Raw genomic sequence first — 12524 nt, forward strand, 5'->3', positions numbered from 1 at the left:
TTGCTGCCTGCCACTACCATTATTGCCCACCTACTTGGACCACTTTTGTTTCTGTCTTGTGGTGCTAGGGGCAGACCCACTAGTCCAAGCATTCTAAACAAGTGGTCTTTCACTGTCATGGTGCAAATTTCTCTCCTGCTTGGAAACAGTTGGAGCAGGCATGTAGTCCCATTCTTGGAGCTACTGGCAGAGCTACCTTGAGAGCATCAAGCCCAGCCCATCCTCAGAAGGGACGGTCTAATCACTTGGGGGAAAACAATCTGGCCTCAAGATGGGTGAATTCTTTATACAAAATAGGACTTTGGAAGCAGATTCTGTTGGTCAAGTCCTGTAATTCCAGGTACTTAGTGGACTGAAATGGGAGGACTGAAAGTTCAAGGTCTGACTGGGCTTTAGAATAAATTCAAGGTCAGTCTGGGTAACTTAATGGGACTTTGTCTCAAAACAAAAATAATAAAAGAAGGACTGGTGTGGTGGTTTGAAAATGGATTCCAAAGGGAGTGGCACTATTAGGAGGTGTGGTGTTGTTGGAGTAGGTGTGGCCTTTTGGGGGAAGTATGTCACTGTGCAGATGGGCTTTGAGGTCTCATAAATGCTCAATCCACACCCAGTGTCTCAGTTCACTTCATGTTGCCTTTGTCTCAAGAGTAGAACTCTGAGCTCCTTCTCCAGCACCACACCAGCCTGTACACTGCCATGCTCCCCACCATGATGATAATGGACTAAATATCTGAAACTGTAAGCCACCCCAATTAAATGTTTTCTTTTCTAAGAGTTTCTGTGGTCATGGTGTCTCTTCACAGCAATCGAAACCCTAACTAAGACATCTGGGGACACAGCTCCATAGTAGAGCTCTTACTTAGCCAACATGAGCCCTAAGTTCAACTCCTCATGCCAAAACAGCTTTGGGAAGTGCTAACGAACCCCCAGAATGTTCTGAAAGAGATTGTATAATATTTTGCTAGCTATATGTCTTGATGTCCAATTCAGTGGCTGTATTTTTGACTCCCTTTCAGCTACATATGACCATGTAACGACACTTTGGCTAATTGGATGTAAACAGAAGTGACAGGGACAACTTCAAAGTTCAAGTTAAGGTGTAAAAGAGAAGGGACATACTCTCCCCTGCTCCTCTTCTGCCTGTTAGCTAAAATGCTGATGTGAGGATCAGACGGTAACATTTATCTTGTGTCATCTTGCACATGGATCTATGTGTATCATATAGGAGCCCACATTCTTATAGACTAAGAAGCCATCACAGCGGACACAAGTGTGCAGTCAGGAATGGACTTCTTTGCTCACACAGCTGCTATTATTCCTGATCTTTACTAAAGAGGGTAACCCCATAACCTGAAGATATTGGAAATGCAGAGGGAAGAACTAGAGCCCCCACCTTCATTATGTGCCCAATTCAGGCCTAGATGTGGGGAATTAGGAGCCTTTCCAAGCTTTCCACTTTCATGGGATCCCTGTGTAGCACGTGAGCATCTGCAGTCTGACTCCCTCTTACCTGTGCTATTTGACACTGTCCTAGATGTTCTAGTCAAAGCAGAGAGACAAAAGGTCAGTCCTGTTACATGCAAGCCAAGACATTGTGGAAATGATTATGATTGCCCTGCACAATGAGGCTCTATGTTAAGAGATGGGGATGCCTATTGTGGTGTAGAGGCATCTAAGGAATAGAGATTGAGGTGCTTACTTGGGGTCATATTGCCAACAAGGAGTGGAGGCTGATGTAAACTTGAGTAATTTGTCTTCAGAGGATTCTGTATCGCTCTTCTGCTGAGTGACTGCTCAGAACATCCAAGAAAGCAATGGACACCTGATTAGAACCAATTCAAAGAGTTAATAAAGTGGCTGGATAGGCAGTGTCCTTGTGAAGCTCAAGCACTGGCTGCAGTCACACAGCCTAGTTGAAAATAGGACTTCATTTTTCCTTGCTGAGTTTGGTATGCCCCCAGTGCATACCCTTCAGGGGGCTTGATCCATTGCTCTGGAGGCTTCCTCCTGACCATTAGCCCAGGGAAAATAAAGCAAGGCAAAGCTCTTTGTTCAGTCTGTTAGTTTTTCTTCACATGTATTTCCCAAACCTTCCATCACTGCCTATCCAGAAGCTGACATCAGCCAGATTCCAGAGTTCAAAGGTCAGGACCAGGCTCCACTGCTGAAGCCAGAGGCCATCCCTAGGTCTGCTTGGATCCCACATGCTCTGGGGTCCCTAGAATATTTTTTGTGGGATGAGTCAACATGCTCACACAAGTGGTTCTTACAGTGCTGCATGGCCCTGAGTACAAAGGAAAGTTAGAAACTCCCTTCTGGCTGGAGCCATGCAGTATAGTTACTGGGGTCATGACTCTACATGGAGAAAGGGGACAGTCATTTGTTTTCTGTCAGAGAAGGCAGAAGCAGAAAAAGGAGAGAGAGAGAGCAGGAGCTGGAGAAGCCTATGGGCAGGAAGCATAATGACACTAATTATCCAATTACAGCGAGCTGTGCGGGCAGAGAGCTGCATTGCAGCAGGAGCCAAGCCAGGCCCGCGCCCCGCCCCCGCACGTGTCTGCCACACGCAGGCCCCCACTTTCCTCCTGCCCTGAAGTACAGACAGCTGGGCAAGCCTGTGCTCTCTAGAGGGGCAAGGAGACCCGAAGTCACCATGGCTTAACCTCTGTGAAAGCCTCCTGCTGAGGAGGCAGCAGGTTCTAATCCTCCAGCCCATCATATCCAGAAAACCCCCTGCTGGAAGGAGGGACATCCAAGTCTCCCAGCTCTGCTGGCTACTGTGGTTCCAGTCCAGTCCCAGAGTCAGCCTAACAACCGGAAATAACCAAGGCCTAAACAGGTAATTAAGGAAATTATAGACAGCCGGAAGCCATTGGGGCTACAGGCCAGGACAAGCAGGGACTAGATAAGAAGACTCCCAGGACATGCATGCGCCCTCTTGGGGACACAAGCCTCATGTGTGTGTCAGGAGGGTTGTTTCTGGAAGCAGGTTAAAGTCCTTGGGCCAACAGGCAGAGGCAAGGGTAGGAGGAAATCACTGGGATCAAGGTCAGGAGCTGGAGGTTAGGGGTCCCAAATGCTCATAAAGTAGTCTCTTTGGGACCCTTTTGTTACTCAGCCAGAGGACCAAGCCCATGTGGAAAAGGAGTTGTAAAGAAATGGGCTTGTCACTGCGTGGAATTCTGAGGCCACAGGGGTCTCCAAACTACCTTTCTTTCTTTTGAAACATCTGTGACCATGCTATTCTTAGAGAGAAGAGGTCAAGGATACTGGGGATAGAAAACACTAGAGATGGGAAGCAACAGTCGCTGCCACCTCTCTGACTCAGCCTCAGCTGAGTTGTCCCAACTGCTGCCTATTGGCAAATACAGTAACAAAGGAAGAAAAGGCCAATGACCCATGGTGGTCCTGAGAAAGTATACCTCAGAAACTGCAGCTGGGGGACGGTCACCTAAAAGGCTGCTAGGCACACCTCCAACATCCTTAACAATCCCAACTGGCTGTGACAGCAGGACCTGAAGGTCACCCAGGGCCTGGCTGCCACCAGGATCACATACACTGAGCTTTGCACGGCCAAAGTCATGCAGTGTCTGTGGGGTGGCCTGGGAGGGAATAGGTCCTGAAGAGGTCCCTTTATATTAGGGCACATGAGCGCTAAGTCAGGAATCCAAGTGCACTCCTCAGCAGGTCACGGAGGCCATCAGGGGCCCAAGCCAGGCCCTCCTCTAAGTTTCCCTGTAGATGCTCATGGGTAGATGCTCTATGACGCTGAGAGCTTGAAGCAGTGATAGATAGTGAGGCTGCAAAAGGCTTCTTCTCTCTGGGAGGTAGACACAGAGTTTCTTCCACTTGTCCCCTAAGGTGACTACAATGATGCTATGGTTCTGCTTCCTCTTTGGAAGGGTAGCAGGAAACACAGGGGCCCAAGAGTTCTGACCATGCCTGGACTCACATGTCCAGACATCCCAATAGACCTCCCCAGGGACCATCAGTCCAAGGATCCTAAGCAGTCACTCCAGGCGAGCCCTCTCTCCTCCCTAGACCAAAGACTAGAATGTGATGGCTATTCTTGCTCTGCTCCCCCCCCCCCCAGGATAGGTAGGGCCTTTTCCAAACTCATGTCCAGCCAGTATTCATTGAGCTGGAGGCCAATGAGTCATGGGCCACAAGGGAGACTAGATCGTGTGGGAGAAGTGCTGAGGACAGACCTGTTCTGTCTGTGTGCCCCTTTCCTTGTTTTCTGCACTAGGCTACCATTCCTAGTGACAGTCTCCCTCCTGGAAGTCCCCAGGAATTGAGGACCCTGGACCAGCTATTCCTGGGCCGCAGTCATCCCTTCCAGACCTATGGCTCCAAGCCAAGATGTAGTGTGTCTGATCCCACATTCTTCTGGGAGAAATGCAGCTGAAGTCCATAGACATAGGCAGTCAGTTTGAGGCCTGAGATATGACACAGAACCCTTACTCTGCCATGGAAACAGAACTGCGCTCTGAAAACACCAAATGGTTTCAGCAGGGCTGGCCTATTTTGGAGCAACAGACACTTCCTTTCTCTGTTATGTCCCATGCCACCACCATCATGGCCCTGGCCATCCATCCATGTAAACTTTAGTTCAGTAGTATCGAACTACACTCAACGTATAACCTAGGTCTGGTTTATGTCAAAATAATACCAGAGCACAAGTAATTTTGAGTTCTGGGATAGTTCAGGGACTAACAAAGTTCCAAAGTGAGTTCAAAAAGGAAAAATGGGATGGCTCACTCTCAAATACTCTTTATTCAGGGAAACCAAGAGGCCAGTGGGAATTCAATGGGAATGGAATGGCCCCAGAGCCTTCTCCATCTCTCCTTTTCCTGGATTCCCTCCTTGCTCCCTGTTTAGTCAGGAAGCTCTGCTTGTGATTTTGCAGTTCAGGAACTCCACTGACACCAGCAGGCATGTCAATGGGGGGAGGGATTTTGAGAGGAAGATGAAAGATCCCATATAAATTCTCCAGGGAACAAGTGCCTTGATAAAGAAAATGGGGACCTGTGGCTAGCAGCCTGACTGAGGAGACACATTGCTTTCTTCATAGTCCTGAAAAGGAATCTCTTTTGGATTAAACAAGGTTCAGTAACTACAGCTCAAGGACCAAATCCAGCAAAATTGTGCTTGTGAATAAAGTTTTATTAGCACATTGTCATATCCATTCATTTTTATATGGTCTGTGTCTATGTTTATGCTTTCATAAAGAGCATGGTAGCTGGGATAGAGACCATGTATTCTGCAAAGTGTAAAATATTTACCATCTGACACTTTACCAAAGAAGATACTGACCCCTGGATTAGAGACTTAAATATTTTACCAGCTGTGGGATCACATATAAGTACATACTTATATGTGATCCCATACTTATAATTCCAGCTATTGGAAAGGCTGAGGCCAAAAGGACTGGAACTTCAAAGCCAGTCTGGCTAATAAATTAAAACTAAATTTAAAAAGAATTAAGGAAGAATGTGGGTGCAGCTCAGTGGGAGCATGCCCAAGGCCCTGGCATCAATCCCCAGTATAGAAAGAAAGGAAAAAATTAAACATCTTAAGAAGCATAACTACAAAAGAGGAGGGAGAGAACAAACCCAGAATTGATAGTTCTTAGAATTTTGTAAAGAGATCATGTAATGGCGTTGGAGAGGTGGCTTAGTGATTAAAAGTCCTGGCTGCTCTTTGCTGCTCTTACAGAGGACCTAAGTTCAGTTCCCAGCACTCACTTAGAGGCTCGCAGCCATCTGGAACTCCAGTTCTAGGAGATTTGACACCATCTCTGGCTTCCTTTGGCATAAGCACAGACACATATGTAAACAAAACACATACACATAAAATAAAAAAATGTTAATTAAAAAGAAGAGATTCTGTAAGCCTAGAATCCAAGTAAGATATCACAAAAGTGTTTATCTTATGGGTTGAAAAAAATCAAAAGGTAAAGAATCAAGAGGTTAAAAGGTTTTGCAGCAAATACTTCATACCATTATTTCCCTTGTATAAATTAATTTCCTTGATTCAAACACACAGGAAAAACATTGAAAAACTCAGTAAATAAAGTTAAGACCAGGTATTTTACTAAAAAAAAATAGTTTAGAAACATGTAGAAATGTTCCCCCTCAATGGTAATTAACTGAAGACAAAGCAAAGAAGATGTTTTCTGACCTAGATACCTACGGCAGCTTGTTTGACTGGAATACCTAAAGCTGGCAAGGCCGCAGTGAGTGAGCCCTTCTGGCACATTTAGAAGCCCTTTTGGAGAGCCACTTGGCAGGCTATACTGTTGTCTGGGTCCTCTCCTCAGGACAGCATGAGTGTTCTCTCCCAAGATGCTCAGAGAGCCTCATGCAAAAGAGTGAGACAAATCTGGCTGCCTAGATTTCCAAAAATAGCCAAATAATTAAGAGAATTACAATGTCTTGAGAATACTATTTTGCCATTTAAAATTGTAATTACTGAGGACTGCCCTGATACATCAGCGTGCCTGATAATAACTGTCAGATGAGCGAATGATCATTTGCAGTGTTTATGTCACAGTTCAAGTTGACTTTTTTGTGGTGAGTACTTTAACAAAGTAAACTATGTCCATTTTGAAAAAAAGCTCATTTGGGGGGATTATATTAATAAAGAAAATGCTTATTAAAGTAAAAAATAGATCACACAATTGAGCTCATGGTTTAACTACAGTAATGTGAAAATACATAGTTCATGCAAAGAGAAGAGAGCAGAAGGAAGTCCAATAGAATGGAAAACTGGCTTGTACTTTGGTGGTAGAATGAGGTGGAGAGGAGCTTCCTACATCTTAGGTTTTTTGTGTTTTATTTTTTAATAGTCAAAAAAGAGTATGTCTGTAAAACATTCATTATTTAAAAATAGGAGGAACACAAATGTTATTTTTTAAACCCCAGACAATATCTTACCCATCTATACAGAGCTTCCCAGGCCTCTAAATTGTGGCCTCCCAGTCCTGACTTCTGTTTTCAGCTACCAAATGCTGGGAGTACCCTGGGCACACTGTGGGGACTAATTAGCACCATCAGGATTTTGTAGTGTTAGGATTCGGGGCTGGCTCCAAGTTGGGTGTGCGAGGACCCCTGGAGTCATCAGGATGCCTGGCACAATTATCCCCCACCTCCCAGATAAGTGGGCTTTATGCTCTTAAGTGTCCAGGTCCCTGAAATGGTCCTCAGGAAGTATTGCTCTGGCCGAAATGGATTCTTCAAGGAATGGATGAGCTGACCTGTAATGTCCACATCTATCTCCATTACTCCCTTTCAAGGAGTCAGAAGAGAGTGCTTCAGGGTCTGTGTAGGGACTTTGAGTTGACCTTGTTGAGCATGCTGGAATGACTAGATTGTCTCTAGTTCCTGTGACCAGTCTAGCAAGCACCAGCCCCGCGTGGCTCCTGAGAAGTTGGAGCTCAGGCTGTCTATCTAAGTCTGAGTTGCTTAGGCAGGATGGGCAGGGCAGGGGTAAAGTTGGGGACTGTGCTGTGACAGATGCAACCTGGCCTCAAAGCCTCACAGCCTCCACTGAAGCTGCTGGATCCAGCCAGCTGGGCGCTTTGGTAGCAGCAGCATCTTTGATGAACACAGTGAAGCTCATTCGCTTGTGCTTTCCTCCCCGCTCTCACAAAAGCAGACACAGGGCACAAGGGTCACTAGAAATACGGTTGAATGACTATGGAACATAGTCCCCAAGGGCCATCACACCAATAACATGTGGCCCCTGGCATGGCTGGGCACATCTCAACAATAGAATACATTCATCCTGGCACCTTGTATCCTCAGTTGTTAAACCCTCCGATCAGAGTCTAGCTAATCAAAGAACACTCCCTCAAATGTTTATGAGTGCCCAGAACTCACTGGGGACTTCATTTCGGGCAGGTTTTCTGGGAAATCTGGAGCCATAGTTGGACTAGTAGCTTGAATGCCACAGGGAAGTGTAGTACAAGTAGCTTTAGGAGCCATGTAAGGACTTAGGTCTGCATCCAAGCTGAGGTGGTACCTTTGGACAACAATGGGAACATTTATTTATACCTCCTCATCCGATAGGGAAGCCAGCAGCCATGCATGGCTACTAAACACTTGTAACACATTCAGTGCAACCGAAGATGAGGACTTGTAATTTCGCTTTAATTAAATTAAATTCTTACTTGTGGATAATAAATGGCATATCAGATAATGTCGCTTTAGAAAGTGTCTCAAGACTGTGGTTCATGAAAGAACTCATTTGAAGGAATGGCTGCCCATTTCCTGGGAGAACCAAGAACAGTGAATTTGAGATCCCTTTGAAAAAGGCACACTTCAGGCTGGAGAGATGGCTTAAGAGTACTTCCTGCTCTTTCAGAGTACCTGGTTTGGTTCCCAGAACCTACATGATGGTTTCTCAACTGCTTGTAATTCTAGTTCTGGAGGGTCTGATGCCCCCTTCGCATCTCCACAGGCTCCTTACATGTGGTATGCACTTACATGGTACACATATACACTCAAGCACACACACATACACACATAAAATAAAAGAAATAAATATTTAAAGAGAAGAAAAGTTTGAGGTAAATGACAGTAATGCCCATTTACATATCTTTGGTTTGGGCACAAGTCTCCGAAAAGCTTTGGGGCTCCAAGAGAGTCTAGTTGCTAGTCCTGGGAATCTGCCTGAACCATGTATCTAGTTCAGTTTTGTCATCTCCTCAGCCATGTGACGTTGGACTTGTTCCCTTTCCAACCTTGGCACGGTCTCAGATGCCCAAATTCCTCTACATCTGAGAACCAGCACTGCCCACCCAACAGAAGGTACCCCGGCAGGGGAGGGCTACCCAGCTGGGCACCATTGGCCTGGCTTACACTGGCCCAGCCAGAGCAGAGAGTAAGGCTACAGTGAGGAGCTGGGAAATGGATAGGGGACAAGGAGGAACCATGTGTTCATTGCAGGTCTTGATTTCTCATAGCCAGGCTCACTCTGAAGTCAGAGATGGCCCTGGAGGGTCTTGAGGGAACTTTGGTGCCACAGTCCAGGTCTCCATTCATTATCTGCTCTTTTTTAGGGGGTGTCCCTGAAGGCATGACATAGATAATTTATTGAAAGTGAATCATTCTCCATGTGCTTTGGATGGGTAGAAATTTTATCCTTTTCTCTCACTGGGCACATGGGTGGGGACACCAATATCTCAGCTCCTGAGCTGTAGAATGTTTCTAAGAGTCTGTATTCTACCTCAGAAGTGTTCCCCAGACAGTCCGCTCAAACACTCAGTGTTCCCTTTAGTAAAGTTCAACACATTTCTAGAGACAATGGAAGAAACTTCTGGAGATATCACAACAGGTGTTTTTGCCATCCTCTGGCTGTGTGACCTTGAGGAAATTATTTAACTTCTCTGGGCCTCAGTCTGTTAATGTGTCAACTGCAGATAAGGACAGCACTTGCTTTATTCAGTTATTATTTCAGCGAAGGGCAGGACAAAGGATGTCTGTGGAACACTCAGAACAGGATCTGGCACAAGGTGACTACCATTGTTAGTGTTCTCGTTGCCATTTGATGTGCTCGTAACCTGGGATGGAGACAGCCATCACTTCTGAATCACAGGCTCCACCAGTTTAAAATCAGAAGGGTATACAGTACATCAACTTGCTCTGAGAGGTGGTGGGAGATCAAGGTAAATGGCTGGAAGAAGTTGGACCTGATTACGTTAACTCTAAGAGTCCAGCTAGGCTCATCTCATAGCAACCATATGTGGAGGGGCTTTGGTAGCTCATTGCAGCCCACTTTGGATGCCTTTCTGACTGGTTGGGTCAGATTGGACTATTGTGCAGTGATCCACAGACTGGCCTCTCTCTCTTGCTCACTTGTTCACTTGCTGGCTAACTTTCCATTCTCTTCTCCCTTGAATGATTCAACCTAGCATCTCCAGCTAGGAATCTTGAAATGTCAGTGCAGGCCCTGCAAGGTGCACCCTGTTCCTCAGATTTAGATAAGGAAAGAGACTCAGCCAAGGTCACAGAAACCATCAGGCGTAGAGCAGGCACTATACCCTGGAGCCCCTGTCATCAGAGACCAAGATAGGTGTCTGCCACAGGCTGCTGGTGCCCCTGATTGCCCCCAGGGGTTCATAGTAGCATTCCCTCTGTTGAGGCTGGCGTTCTTCCAAACATACTCCCAGCTTCAGGGGCTCCCTTCCCCAAGGACTGGCTCTCCTTCTGGCTCTGTGCAGAACCCCCTCCCACGCCCGCCCTGCTCCCATCTGCCATCCTCACCTCCTCTGTGCTAGAGCATGGCTGCCTTCCACTCAAACCACCTGGCAGAGCTGGGATTGGACCAGGTGGAGCTGATCAAGACTGCCTGTGCCCTTGGCCTTCTCCTGCCTCAAAGCTAGTGACAGGCAATCAATGCCCCAGGACCACAAGTGCCCAGTTCCTTCCGATGACCAACTGGCTGTCCTGGTGCAGAGTTGAGGGGTCAGCTTCACCCTTGGCTCCTCTGCTAGGCCTAATCTGGGCCCCAACGGAACTTGACAGCCTCACAGACCACTCCTCCAATGTCCCCTCTCCAAACCAGGGAATCTTAGTTTCCTTGTCAAGGGAAGGTGGTGGTGGTGGGTGTAAATACTTCAGTTCATAAATACGGTTGATGGAAGGCTCCACCAGGGGGGTCCAGGAGCCTGCATAGAACCATGTGTGGATGCAGGAGGAGCTCAGGAAGGTGGTGATATGGCATTATTTATACATACAACCCATAGATATACAGAAGCATCCCCAGCTATCTGCTCAAACAAAACAAAGAGACCTTCATCTATGCCCTCAGTGTACTGATAAGTCTCTCCCCTCCTGAAGCCTCAACGATCTTGTCTGTGAATTGGGGACAGAGATCAAAGCTTTTCATCTTATTAGTGAGCCTGTAGATCTAGCAGAATCAAGGTCATGAATGTGCCACACAAAAACCAAGTGCCCACTCTGTCAAGCCTGTGTCAGGCACCTGGGAAGCCCATGTAGATTAAGAATCAAACCTTTACTTTAAATGGTCACATAATAGAAGGGGCAAGGGTAGAGATTCAGATCCCAGAACTATGGATGGGGGTGTCTGTGCAGGTGGTATCTGCAGGATGCAGCCAAAACCCTTGTAGAGAGCTAGGGGAGACTGGGATGGAGACTTGATTATGTAGCAGCCCACTTTAGGCCAGAAACTCAAGGCCCCATCTGTGAAAGAAGTAGTAGCCTCCTTCAGGGTCTGGTCTTGGAGTGGCAAACATTCAGTGGGAAGGGGGAGATCCTGGCCCTGCCTACCTTGCAGCAGGAGAGTGAAGGATGTGTGCTTGCATACTCACATACCTTTCTTCCCTGAGCCCTTGCCCAGAGCTCCAACAGGGAGCTCCTGCCTGCCTGTCCTGCCCAGGTGAGGCACCAAGACCCTGACCCCGGACCCTGCCTTCTGCCTCTCCCTGTTGGCTGAGTCACTAAGCCCCATAGTGGCTCACAGGAGAGGGAGACCAGGTCATAGAAAGAGGAGCATGTCTTCCTGGGCTCCAGAGATGATGCCAGTGGCTCCACATCCTGGAATAGCAGAGCTGGAGCCTTCAACCCCAAGAACAATGAGGTTCCCCATCACAGAAACCCTCTGGCCAAGGTCACACAGGTGAGGAGAGGAAGGCAGCTGTTGGCAGAGATAAGAGACTTGTTCAATGTGCCTCCGCCACTTGCCGGTGGCACTGTCCATGCCAGTGGCAGGGTCGGCTGGGCAGCTATGTGGGCGTGCAGAGGACAGTGTAGGAACATGTGAGGGGGAGGATGATACAGTGCGGCGAGGCAGGGGGAGGGGTTGCCTCGAAGCCCTGGGAAGGTGTGTGCGCAGGGGCTAGACTCTTGGCCCAGGCCTGGCGCCCCTGGCTATGCCTGCCTGGAACCCCAGCCCACAGCCCGCAGCCCCCAGCGGCCTTGTTCCCTAGACACAAATGCGCGTGCGCGCGGGATGCTAGGTGCAGGGTGCGGGTGCGGGGCGCTGCCCGCCAGCTCTGAGGCCCCAGGGTGACGCGCACCCATACTGCCGCAAGGACAGGCAGGCAAGGCCCTTAGGGATCAGGTGCCTTGGGGCAGGATCCTGCGTACCCCCCACCTGCCGCCGCGCCACCTGCTGGGCCGCTCTCTCGCCCCCGCCTGCTAGCGCGCCCACCCCTTCCGCGCCCGCCTGTGCGCCCCGGGCACCACTTACCCCGGCATGGACACAGCCGCCACTGCGGCCTCTGCTCTGGCTGTCGCTGTTGCTGCGGGAGGGCGCCTGGCGGGCAACAATCCGCTCCAAGGACGGAAGGGCCCGGGCACGCGGCGGCCTGACCAGCAGTGCGGAGCAGGACCCTCCGCAGCAGGGGAGGGCTGTGGCCAAGTGCTCCCCACGCTCCGCACCAGAGGCGGCGACGCTGTGCGCTCGCTCAACTCCAGCCGCAGCTCTAAGCACGAAGGGAGGGAGGAAGGGGTGGGGGAGGGAGGGAGCTGGTGGTGGTGTTGATGGTGTTGGTGTTA

At 48.5% G+C, this 12524-nt stretch overlaps 1 protein-coding gene across 6 annotated transcripts in view; it reads right to left on the reverse strand.

Annotated features, from left to right (window-relative positions):
• Window positions 1-12524, reverse strand: part of Atp2b3 (ATPase plasma membrane Ca2+ transporting 3) — a 72268-nt gene extending 59744 nt beyond the window's left edge. For 5 of the 6 annotated variants that reach the window (XM_005371824.3, XM_005371826.3, XM_005371822.3 and 2 more), the window contains exons 1-2: window positions 12217-12524; window positions 1700-1822 (exon numbers count right to left, since the gene is read on the reverse strand). The gene's annotated coding sequence lies outside the window, so the exon portion shown is untranslated. The remainder of the gene's footprint in view (window positions 1-1699; window positions 1823-12216) is intronic. The other variant, XM_005371821.3, reaches the window with a different exon arrangement.

The sequence above is a fragment of the Microtus ochrogaster genome, unplaced genomic scaffold, assembly GCF_000317375.1.
Source record: "Microtus ochrogaster isolate Prairie Vole_2 unplaced genomic scaffold, MicOch1.0 UNK129, whole genome shotgun sequence".
NCBI classification, from domain to species: Eukaryota; Metazoa; Chordata; class Mammalia; order Rodentia; family Cricetidae; genus Microtus; species Microtus ochrogaster.